This window comes from Rhodamnia argentea, chromosome 2, assembly GCF_020921035.1.
Source record: "Rhodamnia argentea isolate NSW1041297 chromosome 2, ASM2092103v1, whole genome shotgun sequence".
NCBI lineage: Eukaryota > Viridiplantae > Streptophyta > Magnoliopsida > Myrtales > Myrtaceae > Rhodamnia > Rhodamnia argentea.
The window spans coordinates 4,614,511-4,635,229 of record NC_063151.1 but is presented as its reverse complement, the minus strand read 5'-3'; the positions used below and the strand labels follow the sequence as shown (position 1 = coordinate 4,635,229).

Genomic DNA, 20,719 nt, shown 5'->3' with positions numbered 1-20,719 from the left:
TCCTTCAGTGACATCAATTTTAAGCTACCTGACATTTTTTCCAAGTTTTTTCAACTTCTAATCTTGGCTGCATCAGGTGGTGCCCCCAAATCAGTTCACCTTCCATGCTACTCCATTTCGGCAATATGGAATCTCGTCATCCAGTTCTCCTGAGCATACAGAGACGGTTGCAAACTCTGAGGCCACAAAAGCAAGTGGAAATGCTGAAAATTCGAATCAATCGGGAGATAGGAGTGCTGGAGAGTTGGAAGTGTCCAGCAAAACAGAAACTGTGAGTTACAAGCCTAATTTGGCAAGGATAATTCAATCATCTTAGCGAATGCAGAATTATGTCCGACTACATATATTGTGCTGTTATTTGAATTCCTCCCAGTTTCTGTTTCAACAGTCTTGAGCAATCTCAAGAGGCATAGGTTTGGCCAGACCTAGCTTATTGTCTTTAACATGTCCATGTATGACACCTAGGTAGCTTTTACCCATCATCCGTTTTTTTTTTCCTGGTGCTGCAGGATGATGAGGACTCTAAGAAGGACTTTTATCGATGGTTTGACTCTTTTGTCAAGAAAGAAGGCTATAAGGAAAAAACTCGTGATGTAAAGGTAATCTCCCGAAGGATTATACTTTTAATTGATTTCGTGTGGTGGAGTTAGGGAGATATCCACTTTAATGAGTTGGTGGAATGACAGAATGGACTGGTTGCTAATTTAGTGCAAACCCAAGAAGTTTTTCTCTGGAAGTATTTACTATGACTAAGCCTCTCAAGAATGTTGCACATGTTTAATCCCTTTTGCAAGGTGGAAGGAATTTACGGGAGATATAAAGATGTTAACAGTTTCAGTCCCCCCGGATTTTAGTTCAGAGACTAATTCATGCTGCCTTTTCTTTCCCCCCTATAGGGAACTACTGCATAGCATGAATTATCTCCCACAGAAGTTATTCACATTTGCTTGCAACTCCAATATACTTTCTGGCGTTTTATATGGACTACTTCAAGCTTGAACTTGGTGTGCCATTTAAATGCAGGATGGAGAGGCATAAGCATATATATCTGCTGAACGTTCTTGCTCCAGAACATTCTAGGCATAGTCTCTCCTGTTCTTGGGTGGGGCTGAATCAGTATTTCCTCATGTTTCGCAGTAATAATCTGTTTTCTAGCGTAGGATTGTGCAGGAGAGCGCTCATCATTGCCTGGAACCTAGTGTTGGTTGTGTAATGGCTCTATTTTATCATTATTTGGTTGGGTTGCCTAAGTGGTTTATTCAGATTCACATGGTGGGAAGGTTTAATTTTGAAGATGGGGATAAAGCTGAGGTGAGACTCAGGTCGGTCAAGTTGCTGTTTTGATTTTGATATATTTTCTTTTCTTGCACTGTGCTGCAGGGTGGTTACGTGATCTATGAGCTAGTTCCTCGTCCTGGGGAGGTTGGTGCGACTCAAGCAGTGGAAAATGATGCAACTGAGGCAAATACGGCTGAGAAAGGCTCTTAAGCTTCTGCAAAAGCTTTAGGAGGCATGGGGTTTGTAGTTTAACAAGGGAGCCTCAATCGATCTTTTACAATTTTTTGTCAAACGGTCTTGATGGAGCTTTAGACTCGGCCTTTTTTGCGATACAGATTGAGGATCTCCTATCAATCTTTTACATTTTTGAATACTGTTTCCATCCGAAGCATCTTTGCTGATTTGTTTGAGCAAAGAAGGATTATGTCAGTATCTACTAAACGCATGCCATCCTGGTGACATTTAGTGTTTGGTAGTATGATTAGCTTTTCTCCTGAAGCATCACGGTAAAGGTCGACCAATATTAACATGAAGCTCTGCCATTTTATTTTATTATTGTGACTGTTATGGTTATAATTCACAATCTTTTCAAGGTTCGCTAATCTTTCAACGAAGGCCATGTATCGGAATCGCAAACATAAGCAGTTCATAACGTTCACCATTCATGACGAGATCACGTTGACTTACAATATGGTATGGATCAATGCCTCGCCAGGATGATTGATCATCAACTCGTCCTTGATTGTACGCATATGTTCGCAAATTTCAAGTGTTTACGCCACTTTTTGGGGTGCAATTGAATCACCTATTTGTTTTTTTTTTTCTTATTTGATGTCACTAGCCAAGCCAAATACAGAATTCAGTTTTTTCTCATTTTATTGAACTTCAACAGTCACTGTCCGTATATTTAATTCCAACGGGGATGCTATTGGCCCTTGTTAAGACGATGAATAGACCCCAAAAAAAAAAAAAAACTGTCAATTTTGATTAACCAAATAAATAGGTTAAGAGTCTAAAAATCATCATCTTCATTATTTTTTACTTTTCTAGAGTAAAAGGTTCTTTGGTTAGGCCTTTGGGTATCCAAGTGGCCGTTTGATCTTGATCTACTTTTCTTTGTCCTTCCACGACGCATAGAAAACGACGACGTTTCGCTCGAACAATAGTTTGCTGTCCAGCGGGTTTTTCTTCCTTAAACCCTCCATTTTCTTGTCGTCCAAGCGTATTCGCTCCTCTCCAAAAACCCCCCACCACCTTCTCATCCTCCATCGGTCGTGTTCTCTAGCAAGTTCTCAGCTTCCCGAATTTCTCCTTCAATCGGAGCCTGCAAAATGCTGCTGTCGAGGATTCTGTCCCGCGCTTCCCGGTGCGCAAGCCGGACCGCCTCCCTCCTGTCTTCTCCTCTCCAAGCGCTTCACCCGCCGCTCGTCTCCGATCAGTGTCGCGCGCTTGCGTACGGTTCACCGGGCAAGGTACTCCATAACTCATCCGCGTCTGCAGTTTTTAATGGTCTTCTAGTTTTAGCTCTTTGTGTGGCTTCTTCAGTTTCTTTTTAGGGTTTAGGGTTTAGTCTCCCTCTTGGACTGACTGGTTGGACTCTTATTGATTTGGAGTTGCGGTTTATAAGTGGCTATACTACAGACGTATTGGTTATTTCCTTACTGGGTTTGAGCATAATGATACGAGACTCCATCAGCTCGCAAAGGCCAAACAGATGATCGACTTCTCGTGTGCTTTATGTTAGTCATGACGTGTTTAGTTGAGCTCAAGCAGTGCCTTATCGACAGAGCTCAAGGCTGTCGAGGTTGAGTTGAGATATGGTTATTTATTTTGTTTGTTGTGGCCGAGTGATGTAATAGTTGTCTCAGCTCAGGTTCGGTTATCGTCCTTGTGTCTGTCTATTAATTGGTGAGGATCGTACCTTTAGATGGATGGCATTCTCAGCATCTGTTTCATGAACTGGTATTGTGCCCTTGTGCAATCATTCAATGTCCTCTACATTGCTCTGTCAGAGATAAAACAGAAAAGAAAGAATGGATCTTCTAGGATTCCCCAGAAATAGTTTGAGTCGTTCTCCTTCAGTGACATCAATTTTCAGCTACCTGACATTTTTTCAAGTTTTTTCAACATCTAATCTTTGCTCCATCAGGTGGTGCCCTCAAATCAGTTCACCTTCCATGCTACTCCATTTCAGCACTATGGAATCTCGTCATCCGCTTCTCCTGAGCATACAGAGAGGGTTTCAAACTCTGAGGCCACAAAAGCAAGTGGAAATGCTGAAAATTCGAATCAATCAGGAGATAGGAGTGCTGGAGAGTCGAAAGTGTCCGGCGAAACAGAAACTGTGAGTTACCAGCCTAATTTGGCAAGGATCATTCAATCATCCTAGCGAATGCAGAATTATGTCCGACTACATATTTTGTGCTATTATTTGAATTCCTCCCAGTTTCTGTTTCAACAGTCTTGAGCAGTCTCAAGAGGCATAGGTGTGGCTGGACCTAGCTTATCGTCTTTAACATGTCCATGTATGACACCTAGGTAGCTTTTGCACATCATCCAATTTTTTTTTTTTTTTTCCGGTTTTTCCCTGTGCTGCAGGATGATGAGGACTCTAAGAAGGACTTTTATCGATGGTTTGACTCTTTTGTCAAGAAAGAAGGCTATAAGGAAAAAACTCGTGATTTGAAGGTAATCTCAAGAAGGATTATAGTTTTACTTGGTTTTGTGTGGTGGAGTTAGGGAGATACCCACTTTAATGAGTTGGTTGAATGACAGAATGGACTGTTTGCTAGTTTAGTGCAAACCCAAGAAGTCTTTCTCTAGAAGTAATTAGTATGACTAAGCCTCTCGAGAATGTTGCACATGTTTAATCCCTTTTGCAAGGTGGAAGGAATTTACTGGAGATATAAAGATGTTAACAGTTTCAGTCCCCGGATTTTAGTTCAGAGACTAATTCATGCTGCCTTTTCTTTCCCCCCCTATAGGGAACTACTACATAGCATGACTTATCTCCCACAGAAGTTATCCGCATTTGCTTGCAACTCCAATAGACTATCTGGCGTTTTATATGGACTACTTCAAGCTCGAACTTGGTGTGCCATTTAAATGCAGGTTGGAGAGGCATATGCATATCTGCTGAATGTTCTTGCTCCGGAACATTCTAGGCATAGTCTCTCCTGTTCTTGGGTGGGGCTGAATCAGTATTTCCTCATGTTTCGCAGTAATAATCTGTTTTCTAGCGTAGGATTATGCAGGAGACCGCTCATCATTGCCTGGAACCTAGTGTTGGTTGTGTAATGGCTCTATTCTATCATTATTTGGTTGGGTTGCCTAAGTGGTTATTCAGATTCACAGGGCGGGAAGGTTTAATTTTGAAGATGGGGATAAAGCTGAGGTGAGACTCAGCTCGGTCAAGTTGCTGTTTTGATTTTGATATATTTTCTTTTCTTGCACTGTGCTGCAGGGTGGTTTCGTGATCTATGAGCGGGTTCCTCGTCCTGGGGAGGTCGGTGCGACTCAAGTGGTGGAAAATGATGCAACTGAGGCAAATACAGCTGAGAAAGGTTCTTAAGCTTCTGCAAAAGCTTTATGAGTCCTGGGGTTTGTAGTTTGACAGAGAGCCTCAATCAAAGCGGAGACACTTAACTCGGTTACATCTTGTCTGGAGCTTTCTCCTGATCGTTTCGCGAGAACAAACTTATAATGCTGTCATCTTTTCCTGTTAAGTTGCGGCATTAAATAATTCAGTTTGGATATGTACAAAGATATGATGGCACTTTCATACCTTGAAGTTCTGATCTTGGTTCCGTCAATGATCACATTAGGTTGTGTTCTGGTGTATCACACAAATCGCACCTTACACGTGAAACTAGTTCTTCATGGGTTCTATAGTATGTGGTCGGGCACGTAATTTCTGTCATTTCTTCGATACGGTCCTCCTGATCTGGCTTCAACTTTCGTTGGAAATAGAAAATTCTAGTGTCTGGGCCAACGGACAGTATTAGTACTTGTTCTGTCCGCTCACTAGTTTCCCTATCGCCAAAATGGCCATTGCACGCACAAAGCATGTTCTCAATTCTGCCTAGACGGCGCCTAGATCTTTCGAAGACCAAGAGACTTTACACAGACAATAGTCTAAGGTATTAGTCAAGGATGATGGAAAGTGCACTTACTCAGTAACAAAGGAGGCTTCAAGAGTAAGATGAGAAACGGATCGATAGTCTAAGATATGGGTTGGACCCATTTTCGACCTGATCTGATCACCCGATCGACGGCTCTACCAATTTCACAGGAAAGGAGTTTTATCTTCCCACATACTAAGTTGTCATTCTTTCCTTGACCCTGCCTTTGAGCTATATGACATGGAGACCTAGTTTTGCATTAGAATTGCGGAAGGAATCTTTCTGCCTATACACCAAAGGCACGGCCCACCTGATAAAAAGCTAATGGTTCTATCTGCCTTTCATCAGAGATGAGGCAAGAACCGATCCTGCACCTCTTGGCGAAACATACCCTATACTCTTACCTCGTGTAGAAAATCACACCAGCTGATAAAAAGTCAAGTTCATCGAACTGTCATACTCTTAATTGCATGTCACCTAATGCATTTACACCATCGTAAAGAGAGGAAACTAATAGTTGCTGTCCTAATCATTAGTTTTGTCTAATCCTGTGAGTTTTTGTTTCAATGGAGGAGGATCTTTCTTGTGGCGAAGCTCTAACAAATATATCATGTGATGATGTAAATAATCATGAGGTGAGCAAATCACACGATATGCAGTCAATCAGTCAACTTAAAAATCATGCCACACGAGGATCGAAATCTGATCATCCAATATTATGAAATAAGAGATTAGTGCTAATCTGCTAAAAAAAAACTAAAGCTATGATTAGCAATCAACTATGGAAATTTTGCCACTAGCCAGGGCTCGGCGACCATCACCGCTGCAGTCTACCCTTTTGTTTTTTTTTTCTTTTGAATTTTTTTTATTTTTTAGCTTATTTTTTATTTTTTTAATATATTTTTTTATTGTTGATTGGGATCCTCCGGTGAGCCACGTAGGATTAGGTTATTAATAAAGAAAAAAGCCACATAAGATTTCCGACAAAGCTCACCAGAGTGCAAATAATCATTTTTCAAAAAATTGGCATTTAAGTGATCCAAAAAAAAAAATAGTACTAAAGTGAGTGTCGTACACAAATTATGGTACTTCAGGTGTCCTTATGCAAATAAAATTTTATATTTTATTAATAAGCACCTTACACGTATTTAGTGGAGGTCATTTTGATTAAAAATATCCGAAAAAGTTTCAAATAAGAACCCGAAGTGGATATTATTTTAAATAATAACATAAAGAAACCAAATCATCTTAATAAGGGTCCGAAGTGACCATATTAGTCTAAAAGATGGGCTTGACCTCGTCAACCAAAGGGCATTTTTGTCCTTTTATATTTTTGAATTTTTTCCTATTTCAATTTTTTTTATTTTCCTTTTCTTTTTCTTGTTTTTTTTCCTCTTCCCTCTGTCGCCCATCATTGAGTCGGCCGAGGCCGCTGGACTCGGGCGAGGGCAGCTCTCCACAACCCTCGCCGATGCAAAAGCCGTCCTTGCCGAATACGGCGAGGGCGGCCCTCGTCCAGCAACGTCGATGGCCAACGTTTGCCTTCTATGGCCAATGAGAGAAGGGGAAAAAGAAAAAAGAACAAAATAAATTTAAAATAAAAAATGCAATGTGTGTGTGTCTATATATATATATATATTAGAGTTTCTTTACTAAAATACCCCTCTTCCGATGGCCCGAATAGTGAAACGTTGCCACTTTATTAGCTGTAAAGGATTCGTGACAATAGTGTTACTTTGGAAAAACAGCAAAAGGAAAAGCAAAACATAATTGTCCTCTTAAGGACCTGTAGTGGAGTGAGGACCTTATTCACGTCCGAATAAACACAACGATAGCAAAAGTTTTCAATTTTGCCATTGCGGTCATAAACCTTTGCGTTAGTTATTCATGTAGTCCTCGATCAATTTTCGATTGAAATTGCTGACATGATGATCAAATCATTGACACCGTCCTACGTGGCACACTTGCAATTTGACATGGACAAATGTCGCGCAGGATTCATAGATACTATCTAATCACGAACTCGATTAGTGTTTTCGTGCAGAGAATTGAATTTATGAAATTACCAGTATTATTGAGTTCGAGTTAAGAATAAGAATTCTGGTAAAAAATAAAAAAGAACTCAAAAAAAAATGGGGAGGTCCAGATCACCATGGTGAATCACATTCGATCATACCCCATTTGAGTATGACAGTTTTAAGAAACGATAAAGACTTTGAAGATATAACATTTAATATCGGAACTTTGAAGAACGGTGACGTTTTAATGGTGGCCCTATTACCAAGCCACCTTTCCGGATTCACTAATTAAACTACCTAACTTCTATGGTTGTGTTTGGTCCATCTTAATAAGCTAATGCTCCATGGAATAACATTTTTTTATTGAAGTGAAAACCTTATCAGATTTCTCACACTCAATTTCATGTTTGAAGGATGATTGATCTTGCCATGCACCATGATGAATATGTTCGTGTCTAAACTACTTAAGCATGGAAGAAACGGAGGAGCCGAGTATCAAGTCAATCGATAGCTGAGTTGATTTGTTGGACTATTACCTGTGATGGTAGCCGGCGCTCTCCCCTTATACAGGTTACTAAGCCGGGTAATGTTAACAACAGTCAACTAGAGCGATATACCGAGTCATATAATAGATTGCAAACGGACCTTTAAACCAATGGTCATATTCAACATTAAGGAGAAGTTTGACGCACCGCATAATTACTCAACTTAATAAATCAATTTCACTATGCTTTTAATTTTTTTTTTCCTAGAAAGTAATGTCATTCGCTGATCATCGAAGAGCCGCCGTACGGGAAGACATAATTTGTCAGAGAAACGGGAGGACCAGGTTACGCTAAATCTTGGCCTATGTTGGACTAGAGCAGAGCATCAATGCCTAACTTGCACTCGCTTTCATTGATGTTGATGTTCGGGGGCTCCAGGTCGAGGTTCGCGCGAGGTTGCAAGTGACAAGGATTTGGAAAAAGGAAAGATCTCTCTTCTCCTCTCTCCATGGGGTTTCATTGGATTTTCTCAAGCTGCTGCTTCCTCCCCCATCGACTGGCTTTTCACGGAGTTCGAGCTCGTCAATGGCAATTTCAGCCAGGGGCTCTAACTTTAGCAGCACCAGTGGGGACAGCAAAGTTCAAGCCTTTTTTGGAATTTCGCCCTTTCACCGGGGCTTCTCTGACACAGACTTTGCGTTAGAATTGCGCAAGGGATCTTTCCACCTGCACGTCAAAAGCAGGCCACCAGGTAAAAAAGCTAAAGGTTCTATCTACCTCGGGTAGAATCAACGAATGTCGCATTACACAGATTGTTGCTTCGTCGTCCATTTTTCAGTGTAGCCGGATTAAAGAGATGCCCACTAAGACAAAAGCCATCTCGAATCTAACTGGAGTACCTAAACGCTTGAAAAGGACTTTTATTCACACCATCATTTGATGCTGTTATCCTGGACGTAAGGACTTCTGTTTCCTCTCCAACCAGTACATTGTTTCAAACCATCCAAGCACTCTCGTTTGATCCTCTGCCGCTCAGCCATGCCCATCGCAGAGCTCTTTCTTGGCGCCTTCCTTCAGGTGCTGTTTGATAGGTTGGCCTCTCCCCAGCTGCTCAACTTTGCGCAGCGCGAGGATCGACAAGCTGCTGAAGAAGTGGGATAAGTTGCTGACCAGTATCAACCAGGTGCTGGTTGATGCAGAGGATAGGCAACTGACTGGCGATCGCGGGGTGAAGTCGTGGCTTGAAGATCTCAGGGACTTGGCCTATGACATCGAAGACTTGCTTGATGAGTTCGCCACAGAATCCGCTGAAAACAATTCCAAGGCAGAACCCAGCACTAGCAAGGCCCGTTCCTTTCTTCCAAGTTGTTGCTTCAGATTGAGCCCGAGAGCTATTATGCTCAATCGCAAAATGAGATCCAAGATAGAAGATATGGACAACAGATTACAGGAGATCATAACTCACAAAGATAGTCTCAACCTCAGAGAGAATAATGGGCAACGATCAGCACACAACCGATTGGATAAGCAGCTTCCCACCACACATTTGCCCGAGCCTTGTTTTGTCAGTAGGGAGGATGAAAAAAGCAAGATCCTTGAATTACTGACCGGAGAACAAGACGGTATAACATGTGCGGATCCAAAAGTGATCCCCATCGTAGGGATGGGGGGTGTTGGGAAGATGGCTCTGGCTCAATAAGTCTATAATGATGTTAGAGTCACTGGCTATTTCGATGTGAAAGCATGGACTTGTGTTTCCAATGATTTCGACATGCTTGCTATCACAAAGAGTATCCTAGGAACAATTAACGGCCATTTGTCATGTGAATGGAAGGACCTGAATTGGCTTCAAGATAAACTCAAGGAAAACCTTTCGGGGAAGAAGTTTCTTGTCGTTCTTGATGATGTTTGGCACAAGAAGTATGGAAACTGGACTACCCTATTGAAGCCCTTTCAATCGGGAGCAAAGGGAAGTAAGATCATCCTCACCACTCGTAACGAAGGCGTTGCTTCATTAGCCGGTGCTTCACCGTATTATCTCAAAGAACTGTCACAAGATGCTTGCTTGACTTTGTTCGCATTTCATGCTCTCGGAGTCGGAAATTTTGATCGTCATCCCCATCTTGAAGAATTGGGTCGAAAAATAGTGGGAAAATGCAAAGGGTTGCCATTAGCTGTGAAGACATTGGCCGGGTTGCTGCGCACCAAAAGCAGTCCCCATGAATGGGAAGCTATACTGAACAGCAATTTTGGGACCTACCAGAAGAAAGAAATGAGATACTTCCGGCTCTGAAACTTAGCTATCTCCATCTTCCGCCCAATCTGAGGAGATGTTTCGCCTCTTGTGCCATAATTCCCAAGGACTGTGAAATCGAAAGGGACGAGTTGATTCATTGGTGGAGCGCAGAGGGCTTGTTGGAGGGAAAAGACGGAAAGAGCCATTGGAATGCAGGTTTGAATTATTTCAACGAGCTAGTTTCTAGATCACTGTTTGAAAAGTTGAGTAGCGACGGGTCACGATTTTTAATGCATGACCTTGTGAATGACCTAGCAAAGCTAGTTACAGGTGCAACCTATTTTGACTCGGGGGAGTTTGAGGGTAATCACAATAATGCATATTTAACTCGTCACGCCTCATTCATTCCCAGCAGCTACATTGTGCCCAAAAGACTCCAGATATATCAGCGAATGCAGGGACTTAGGAGCTTCATATCCTTAGAGGTGAAATCTAGGAATTGTTTTGACTCCTATTTGTCCCAGAAAGTGCTATCTGACTTGTTGTCCGAATCGAAGTACTTGAGGGTGCTTTCTTTAAGCCGCTATTACATCAGCGAGGTACCGGATTGCATCGGTAGATTGAGACACCTAAGGTACCTCAATTTGTCGTATAGTTATATTGAAACGCTTCCAAAGTCAATTGTCGCATTGCACAACTTAGAGGCTTTGATGTTGCGGGACTGTCACAATCTTATCGAATTACCTGAAGGTATGGAAAAGCTAATCAATCTAAGATTTCTTGACATTACTGGCACTTCGAAGCTAAGAGCGATGCCGCTGCATATCGGTAATTTGGTGGGTCTTGAGATGTTATCCAAGTTTGTAGTGGGAACGGAAAATGGATCGAGGTTGAAGGAGTTGAAAAACCTACAGAACCTTCGAGGGGAATTGTGCATCTCTAATTTGCATAAGGTTCGAGAAGCCGGAGATGCCAATGATGCTGCTTTACGCACAAAGGAGAGTTTATGCAAGTTGACCATGCAATGGAGTGAAGATTTTGGGGATTTCCGGGATGAAGAGCATGAAGCGAATGTCCTCGACTTTCTTTGCCCTCACCGAAACCTCAAAAATCTCGCGATATCCTGTTATGGAGGCCTAGAATTCCCATCATGGTTGGGATGTCCCTCTCATGTTAACATAGTGCAGTTACGGTTGCATGAGTGTCGGAGGGCCAAAGCATTACCATCACTCGGGCAGCTATCTTCGCTCAAAGAACTGGTCATCGAAGGTCTAAATGCTATACGCTCGGTAGGGCCAGAATTTTATGGAACCAAGTATCCTTTTCCATCCCTAATAACTTTGGAATTCAAGGACATGCCATTGTGGGAGGACTGGTCTCATTCCTTCGGCACTGAAGAAGTAGGAGTTGCGTTTCCCCATCTTGAGCATCTCGTCATTCAAGATTGTCCCAAGTTGATAGGAAGATTACCTAGTCAACTAAACTCCCTCATAAAGCTCGAAATCAACTCCTGTCCGCACATGGATGCTTCGCCCTCTATCATTAGCCTTCCGTCTCTCAAGGAATTAAGCTTTGGAGGCTGCAACGTGGGGGTGCTGAAGAGGTTGGTAAACCTGACATCTGTAACCGCTCTTGTCATAGAAGATGTTGCTGGGCTAACGGGGTTAAGTCATGGGTTTACAAGCTCCTTGATCAAGTTGGAGAAGTTGGCGATGAAAAGTTGTAAAGAGTTAATTTACTTGTGGCAGGACAGAGATGTGATTCGAGATCTCACTTGTCTAAAGAGCTTAGTCATCAACCGTTGTCCTCGATTCATATCTTTTGTGCCTGGAGAAGGAGATACAGAGCTTCCCAGCAACCTCGAGACTATCGAATTGGAATATTGCATCAATTTGGAGAAGCTCCCGAGCAAGATGCACACCCTCTCCTCCCTTAGAGATTTGAGGGTCAATAACTGTCCAAAACTCGTGGCCTTCCCCGAAACAGGTATACCGACATCTGTGATATCATTACGTCTCGGTAGGTGCAACATGTTGCAATCTGTACCCAGAGGATTAAGTATTGATCTGGGTGAACCAAGCAGCAGCGGTAGCAGTACCCAGGTTGACATGACATCTTGTCTGCAAGAAATAAGAATCGAGGATTGTGATTCTCTGCCAGCCTCTCCATTCAGCGAGGGTAGATTTTTAGCTGCAACCCTCAGGACACTTGCAATTGCGGGATGCAGGGGAGTGGAGTCGCTGGCGGAGATAAATGTGGACTGTCTGCGGTCGCTTCAAGGGATTTCCATTAGCGATTGTGAGAATCTGAGGAGCTTACCCCAGGGCCTGCAGACGCTGCCCCACCTCACTTCCTTGACATTGTGTAACTGTCCTGCTCTGGAGTCGGAGTGCCTAGCTCCTCTTCCTCCCAGCATCTCGGAAATCCGTCTCTGGGGGTGTCCGAAGATAAGATCGTTACCTAATCAGTTGCATCGACTCACATGTCTCCGTGACCTGGAAATTGGAGAGTGCGAGAGTATCACGCGATTCCCGGACGGAGGATTACCGCCCCAGCTACAGAAGCTTGAGGTCTATAAATGCGGGAAAATGAAGCAGCCGGTGAGGGAGTGGCTGACCCCCCTCACCTCCCTTCAATATCTGTTGATCGACGGCAGCGGCATTGGAGTAGGAGTGGGAGAGGAGGAGGTGGAGGTGGAGGTGCAGGATCTTGTGCTTCCGCTCCCTTCCTCTCTCCTCGATCTCCTGATCTATGATACGGGTGAGGTGGAAAGACTGTCCAGCAGTCTCCCTCCCTCTCTCCGGAGCTTGGAGATCCACGATTGCCCGAAGCTGAGGGAGTTGCCCAAGGATGAGGATGGCCATGGCCTCCTTCCCTCCCTAGAAAGACTCGAGATCGATGGATGTCCGATCCTGGAGGAGCGATGCAGCAAAGGGACCGGCTGCTATTGGCCCCTCATCCGCCATATCCCATTTGTTAGAGTCGGTATTAGTCTCTCTGGACCTGTTGAGTCCATTACTTCTTGAAAAGGGAATGTGAGCAGAGACGTGACTGCCATCGGATTATATCTGTTGATGTTATTCCCATCTCCCTAAGTTTGAATTCCTTCTTCTTCTTCTTTTTTTGTGTGTGCGTGTGATTCGCAGAAATGTTATTTATTTTTTAGTTCATCGACCGCCGACCCCAACTAGTTTGAGATAAAAGGTGATGTTGATGTTGTTGTATTTGGAAACAATGAAAATCACGTCGCTTTTTAATTTGTTTGTGTTTACTTAGATAGTTCTTAATTGATCGATAGCGCGAAAATAGCACGTGTTTATTTTCACATTTAAGCAAGACAATCAGAACTAATAGAAACTAAATACATTTATTCCTTGATAACGTTTTAGAGAGAAAAACGACAACCAAAATAATACAACTAATGTTTATAAATACAGACGAATTCTAATTATTTAATGACGAAACGAAAAACTCCAAGACCCTGACAACTCTCGTTACATGCCACTAAGTCAATTATTGGATAACCCAAACCAGCGTGTAATCTAATCAAAGAATAGTCAGTATTTCATGCTAATTAAGGTTAGTAAATTTTAAAAAAAAAAAGGTGCTAAATTTAATGTGTTGCTAAGAAATGTAAATAAATGCTTGTAAACTATAAGAAAAGTCGGCAAGTTTTAAAAAAAAATTCAAATCAATTTTGGTTAATAATTCAAATGAGAGTGGTAACTTAATAGGATACAAGTTGGGGAGTGACACTAGTCCAGATTGGTAATTTCCAAAAGAGTTTGTAATTGTAATGGGGTGCTAACCCAAGCAAATAAACATTGGTAAGTCAATAGAAAAAATAATAATTAAAAGTTGCTTAACGTATTAATTGATCGTTGGTAAACTAAAAGTAGTTGGTAATTTAACAAAAGTTAGTAAGTCATTCTAATTTAGGTTAGTAATTACATATAAATATGAAATTTCGGTAAATTATGCAAATAAAAGATAATAAATTAGTATAAAAGTCGGTAATAGGTAAACTATAGAAAATTGGTAATATCACAGTATCAATAGGTTAAGAAGAAGTAGACCGATGTGACAATCACCTACGGTTGGAAGAACTCTATCCCGGAATATTATTTTGTCAAAAGAGAGAAAAACTTGCATCACTAGATTGACATATTGAGGACACTACATTATGAGATCACTGTACCGAGGGTATGTCGAGTATTGCCTCGGTGGAAGCATATGTATCACACTTCAAGAGAGAAAGAGACAGAGAGGGCACGACCTATTTGCGCATCAAAATATTTACAGGAGCAACTCGAGTATTGCCTCGGTGGATTTGTACGTACTGATTATGCTACACTTACGCCTGCTAGATACATTATGTCAAACTCAAGTTATTATCTAGACATAAAATTAAAAAAACGCAAAAACCATTTTGGAATGCCACCGCCACCCGCCCTTCGCCGCGGCCGGCTCGCCACCTCCGCCGCCACTGCCCAGAATCGTTAAATCTTCATAAGATCCACGACTTCTGAGTCCAGGCATTTACCTTGTCGTCTTCTGCATTGCAACCTCGCATTCACCAAAGATAATCCACCGATCTGCGTGGAACTGACCTGAGCTTTGAGCTCGACTGTTCCTCTGATTTGGATGAAGGCACCGGTGAGTACGCTCGATTGAAGCCCTTTGGGATGTCTCAGATGGCGACACTCGCACAAGGATAGACATTTATTTTGTAGAGTGCATCTCCATTGGCCATTCAGAGTATCCTCTCTGATTCCTCCATTGCCAGAGAGCAGTGAGAAAATGGACAAGCATGCATGAGCTAACATGCGAACACCGGGGAAAGCACGTTCTCTGTGTTGTCGATGTAGAGAACAAAGTGAAAATTTTGCAGAATTATAGAGAAGTTGCAGCATGTCCAAAACGTTATCAGGCGAAAGGTTGCTGCTGGTCTTTAATTCGACAACTGGATCGGATTCAGAAGCTCCTTCAACGCAAAGCCATACTTATTACTGCCGGCAGGCGGCGGCAGGCGGAGGCAGCAGCAGACGGCGGGTAATAATAAAAAATTATTCTTTATAAAAAAATAAAAATAATTTTACAAGTTTTTTAGAAAAATTAAAAAAAAATTCAATTGCATAATTTTTTTTAGCAATATCATTCTTTTTAATAAATTATAAGAAACAAATATTCCATGATTTGGTTAAATATAGAAATATTTAAGTAATACGGTTCAAGTCGGAGTTTGGTATGAGTTGGGTTGGGTATAGATCGTTAAATTTGTACGGTATGAAAATGGATCAAAACGGTTTAAATGAGTCAATATGGACCAGACCATATTCAATCCGATTCAAACCCAACCCACCTGTTTGACACCTCAAATGGCGACCATTCTCAGGTTCATCCAGAGACACGCCCAAATCTAAACCGCCCTTGCTTGAATTCTGCAGAGAAGAGAAGATCCATTGGTATTCATATTAACAACCTCGTAGCTTTAAGAATGTCACTATTTGGAGGCAGGAGCAGAGAGAGTTGTGCTAATCCTATCATTCTGTGGTGGATGCTGATAAGCAGTTCATGGTTTCGTGGTTAAGAAAGTATAACTGGTTTTTCGACTCTAGGTAAGGCATCAACAAAAGAAGTCTTGTTCTACATACACAGCTAAAACTTCAACATGCACGAGTAAGCAGGAAAAAAAAGTGTTAATTGTGTATTGCTTTTGCAATTTTCAAGTGACTGGTAGCCTTTTGATCCGAGTTCCTTTCTCCCCTTTCATTCACCGGAAATAACTTCACTTCATTTTTATCTTTGGTGAGACAGGAACAACAGGGTATGATGTGTTGTAATGATGTCAGAGTAATCAACATAGATTAATGGCTCAACATATGTCATTGTAAATGACGTGCATTAATGTTAGCGTAACTGACATGCATTAATGGATCAGCTTATATTTGCAACTATTTTCCCAGTCTATAAATAAACGTGTTTCCATTGTTCAGAATCACAACTTAAAGCACACTTCTTTAATTCTCTCCTAGTCGTCCTCTAAGTATGCCGGCTTCGAGAAGTGTTTGATAGAATCATGCTTGTCTAGTGCTGATACATACATGCTTGAGGTGTTGTATCTTGAGAGGCATAATTTGTGAAGTTGCTTAGTACCGTTAACAGAAACTAATCATCTTAATGAGATTCAGTTAGCCGTACCTCGTATCTTGTCTAATTCTTTTTTCGAGTTAACAGTATTCGGCAAGTTTATTTATTTTGTAATCATTATTTGTAAAATTTGTACATTGGCTTGATCCCTATAAAATATTGTTATTGCCTTCTTTATGTTATTATTTTTCTAATTAGATGCAAATAGTGTTACATATTTTCCCGATAAGTTAATGTACGTCCGAATATATATATATAGAGAGAGAGAGAGAGAGAGAGAGAGAGAGAGAGAGAGAGAGAGCCTACTTCCATGTGATTGAAATATGATTTGCTTGTCACATCACTTTTTCTCCATAAACAAAAGGGTAACCTCTCAGCACTTCAATGTTTCACGTACAAAAATACCAATGCTTGGGTAGTTTTCACTTAGGATGTGTTTGTTTCAGGGAAAGTATTTTTCCTGAATTAGTTTTTTGGATTTTCATTTGTTTGATTCACTGAAAGATGATTCGATCAACGGAAAACAATTTCGAGTCAATGAAAAGTTTATGTACAAAATCAGACAAATGAATTCTCCAATCTGCCCAAAAAATTCTCCAATATGAAAAGGCGAAAACACTTTCCAAAATTGCTCCTTTTTAATTTTTAATATTTTAATGTATTAATATTGCATTTTAATGTTTTAATATTATATTTTAATATTGTTTTTTGTTTTTTCCTCCTTCCTTGTCGCAACCGGCTACCGGCAGCCACTAGCGAGCCTCGATGCCGTTGGATCTGGTGACTTCAAGGCTCACCGGCTGCGTCGGGCAAATCTAATGAGCCTCAAGCTCTCCCAAGGTCGCCGGCATCGCTGAAGGAAAGAGGCAGGGGTCGTAAAAGGAAGGAGAAAAAGAAGGAAGAAGACGAAAAAAGGAAAAAGAAAAAAGAAAAAAAATAATATATAATAAAAAATTAACAATTTAATTTTTTTCCTAAGATAAAGTAATTAAAGTGAAATCATTTTTCAAATAAAAATTAAATACCAAAAAACGTTTTTTTATCATATGTTTGAGAAGACGAAAAAAGGAAAAAGAAAAAAAGAAATATATAATATATAATATAAAATTAACAATTTAATTTTTTTTCCTAAGATAAAGTAATTAAAGTGAAATCATTTTTCAAATAAAAATTAAATACCAAAAAACGTTTTTCTATCGTATATTATCAAACAAGACAAGACAAACCGTTTATGTCCCAAAAATCATGCTTTTAAAAACGAATTGCAAGAAAACGTCTTAAGTGTGATCTTCAAGTACAGTTTCAGGGTTATGACCAAAAAAAAAAAGTACAGTTTCAGGGAGACCGACTGAAACTGGCTCTGCTTCGAAGAAAGGCCATCGCAGAGGAGGGAAAATGTTGCTGCAGAGGATGAAGAAGGCCGTCGCCGACAACCCGAAGAAGCTCGCTAACCTGATCGACCTCGTGAATCTGCTTTCGACCGTGCGCGAGTTCGTGGGTCTGTCCCAGATCTCCCGCCTCGGCTGATTCATCGCGTCTGGTCTTACATCAAGTCCAACAACCTCCAGGTCAGTCGGTCCCGTAGATAGCGATCTCTGTTAGCCGAAGCACATACTAGTGATAATTCGGCGTATGGACGGCTTTCGGAACGAGTCCCTCTGGTTTATATGCGGATTCGTGCAGTGAATTGTTAGCTCGGAATTGGATTTGGGTCTCTTCGTTTATGGTTTTGTGCAGTAGTGAATTGGGTGGTGAATTTATTATCTTGGGCAACTGATTGATGAACATTGAAGTATTGGGAAACGAGTGATCCGCTTTGGGCAGTAGCGTCCATGAATTGATCTTAATAAAGTTTAGCTATACTTGATAGTTCTCCCTTTCTGGGCGAAACTATTGCTTGTGAGCAAATGGTCATTGATGACCGACTGCGGGCAAGCAAATGTTTTCTGGGATCAAGCAATTTGCCGATGTGCTTCTTCTTGGCACTGCTTGAATGTTCGGAGAAACTTCATAACGTGTTAATTGTTCTGATGGAATTGCCGCTATTTTGTGCTGCTGAGTAAAATTTCATCGAGTTAGGTGGTCTTCTTATCCGATTTTGGGGTCCTGCTTCAATTGAGCGAACGGTTGATTATTTCTTCACTTGCACGGGTTGTTCTGTATTGCTTATCTGAAATATGTGTCGTTTGTCTCTGTGAGCAGGATCCTAACAACAGGAATGTGGTGAACTGTGACTAGAAGTTGAAAAGGATATTGTTTGGCAAGCCACAAGTTGAACTCGCTGAGCTTCCGGCCTTGATCAAACTGCACTTTCCGAAAGATCGCAAATGAGTTCATGAGGTTTATTCTAAAGATTGATATCAATCCCCTATATTGCCTCCTCTGTGGGCATTTGCCATTTCGTGTTGTCGCTTCTGTTTATGTATGCATGATGAAGTGGCTATCTCTTTCATGTGGCTTGAGTTTGAGCATATGAAAACTGAAATTCCCTCAATTGGGGGGAACTTTTGTTTTCATAGCTTAGCTTGACTGAATATGATGGCCTAGATCACAAACATGCTCTTTGAAGAGGTGATTTTTGTGTCTCTACAAAGATTCCCGTGTATCTGTTATGGACCTCCTTGTTAAGTCTCTGCTACCTGTAACTTGAGATTTTTGAGAAATGATCAATATGAAGCAGCTTTGTGCATAGGATTCGAAATCTCTGTTATGCTAGATCCTGCAATTTAGTCAATAATAATAGCAATGACTAAAAGCAAAGCAATTAGTCAGAAACTTCTCTAGTCTAGTTGTGGGGGTACATCTTGGGCTTTAGGGGGGACAAAGCAAATGGACGTTGAGTTTAATAGGTGAAAGCAGGAATGCATTACAGATTCAACTCTGAATATGTCCAAGCTTAATCATAGCTGAGTCTCCCTATGAACATTGTGTGCCCAGGATCGACCACTATGATGAATTGCATATGCACCGGATGTGTTATGAGATCATAGTGATGTCATTCAACCTTAAATGTGCATGTCGATGCATTGATATATCTGAGCAACTTATCTAGAGGAATCGATGACTTTGGTGTAGTCAACCTTCTGCGTGATGGCTCTCTTACTGCAAATTGCATGTTGGCAGTAGCTACATGGACCCACTTGGTGTGTGAAGCATAGTGAATCCATCTTCTTTCCATGATGTGTGGTGACAATCTGGGTTGATTTTAAAGCAGATATTTACATGAAAAGGGTTGATTTGATGATGTCATTGAGCATTGTTGGCCATGGGAGGAAGTCAACTGGGAGGCTCTTTTTTTCTTGTTAAATGGTCTTGATGGAGCGTTAGACTTAGCCTTTTTTGGGGATACAGATTGAGGATCTCTTAGCAATCCATTACTTTTTTTATATTGCATCCATCAACAGCATCTTTGCCAATTTAGTTGCTACAAATGAAGATGGGAAATCCTCCATGGATGGTCGATTTTGAGCGAAGAAGGTTTATGTCTGTATCTACTCGCATGCCATTCTAGTGACATTCTGTGTTTGGCTCATTCAGCCAGCATGATTAGCTTTTCTCCTGAAGTGTTACGATAATGCTCTACCAATATTAACATGAAGCTCTCTTCCATCTTTGTGACTGTTATGGTTATAATGTAGAATCTTTTCAAGTTTCACTAATCTGTGAGTGAAGTCCATGATATCACAATTTCAAATCTAAACTGTTCCCGACGTTTGCCATTCATAAGGAGATCATGTTTACATGCTATACGGGGATGGGTCGGTGCCTCACTTGGATGATTGATCATCAACTCGATCCTTGATCATGCAATTAGCATTGAATTCGCGCAAGAAATGGATTGGAGAGAGCGGCGCAAAACTTGTAAGGAGTGAAGGTGTGTCAGAATGAGTTTGGTGTCTCCCATTTTGAAATTGTGTTCATTATCAGGTCCAAATAGAAAGCGAACCAAGTACATTTATGTTGCCAAATTTCAAGTGCTTGGCCCACTTTGCGGGTGCAATTGAGTGCCTTATTTGTTTTTTTTTTTTTTCTTTTTTATAATTAATTTCACTAATCAAGCCAAATCCAGAGCTTAGTTTTTTTCTCATTTTAATGAACTTCAACAGTCACTGCCCATGTCCATATACTTAATTCCAACGGGATGCTCTTGGCTCTTGTTCAGCTAATGGATAGACAAGAAACTATCAATTTTGACTTTTGTTAGGTATTACTTTAACACATGTTAACCAAATAAATAGGTAAAGACCATCGTCATCTTCAATATTTTGACTTTTCGTGAAGAGAAGTTGTCGTGGCAAATTCAATCTTTCCTTGTTAATTTAATTTAACAAGTCTAATATGATCTTCACGAAAATCTGTAACGAATCTTGCCTTTTTTTCACTCTATTGAAAGAGATAAAAATTTTGAAAAAGGCTTGAAGTACTTTTATT

At 41.0% G+C, this 20,719-nt stretch overlaps 2 pseudogenes; both read left to right on the top strand.

Moving 5' to 3' along the window:
- LOC115749948 overlaps nucleotides 1-20,719 on the top strand; it is a 37,701-nt pseudogene that overhangs the window by 9,995 nt on the left and 6,987 nt on the right.
- On the top strand, nucleotides 17,620-20,314 carry LOC115749982 (annotated as a pseudogene).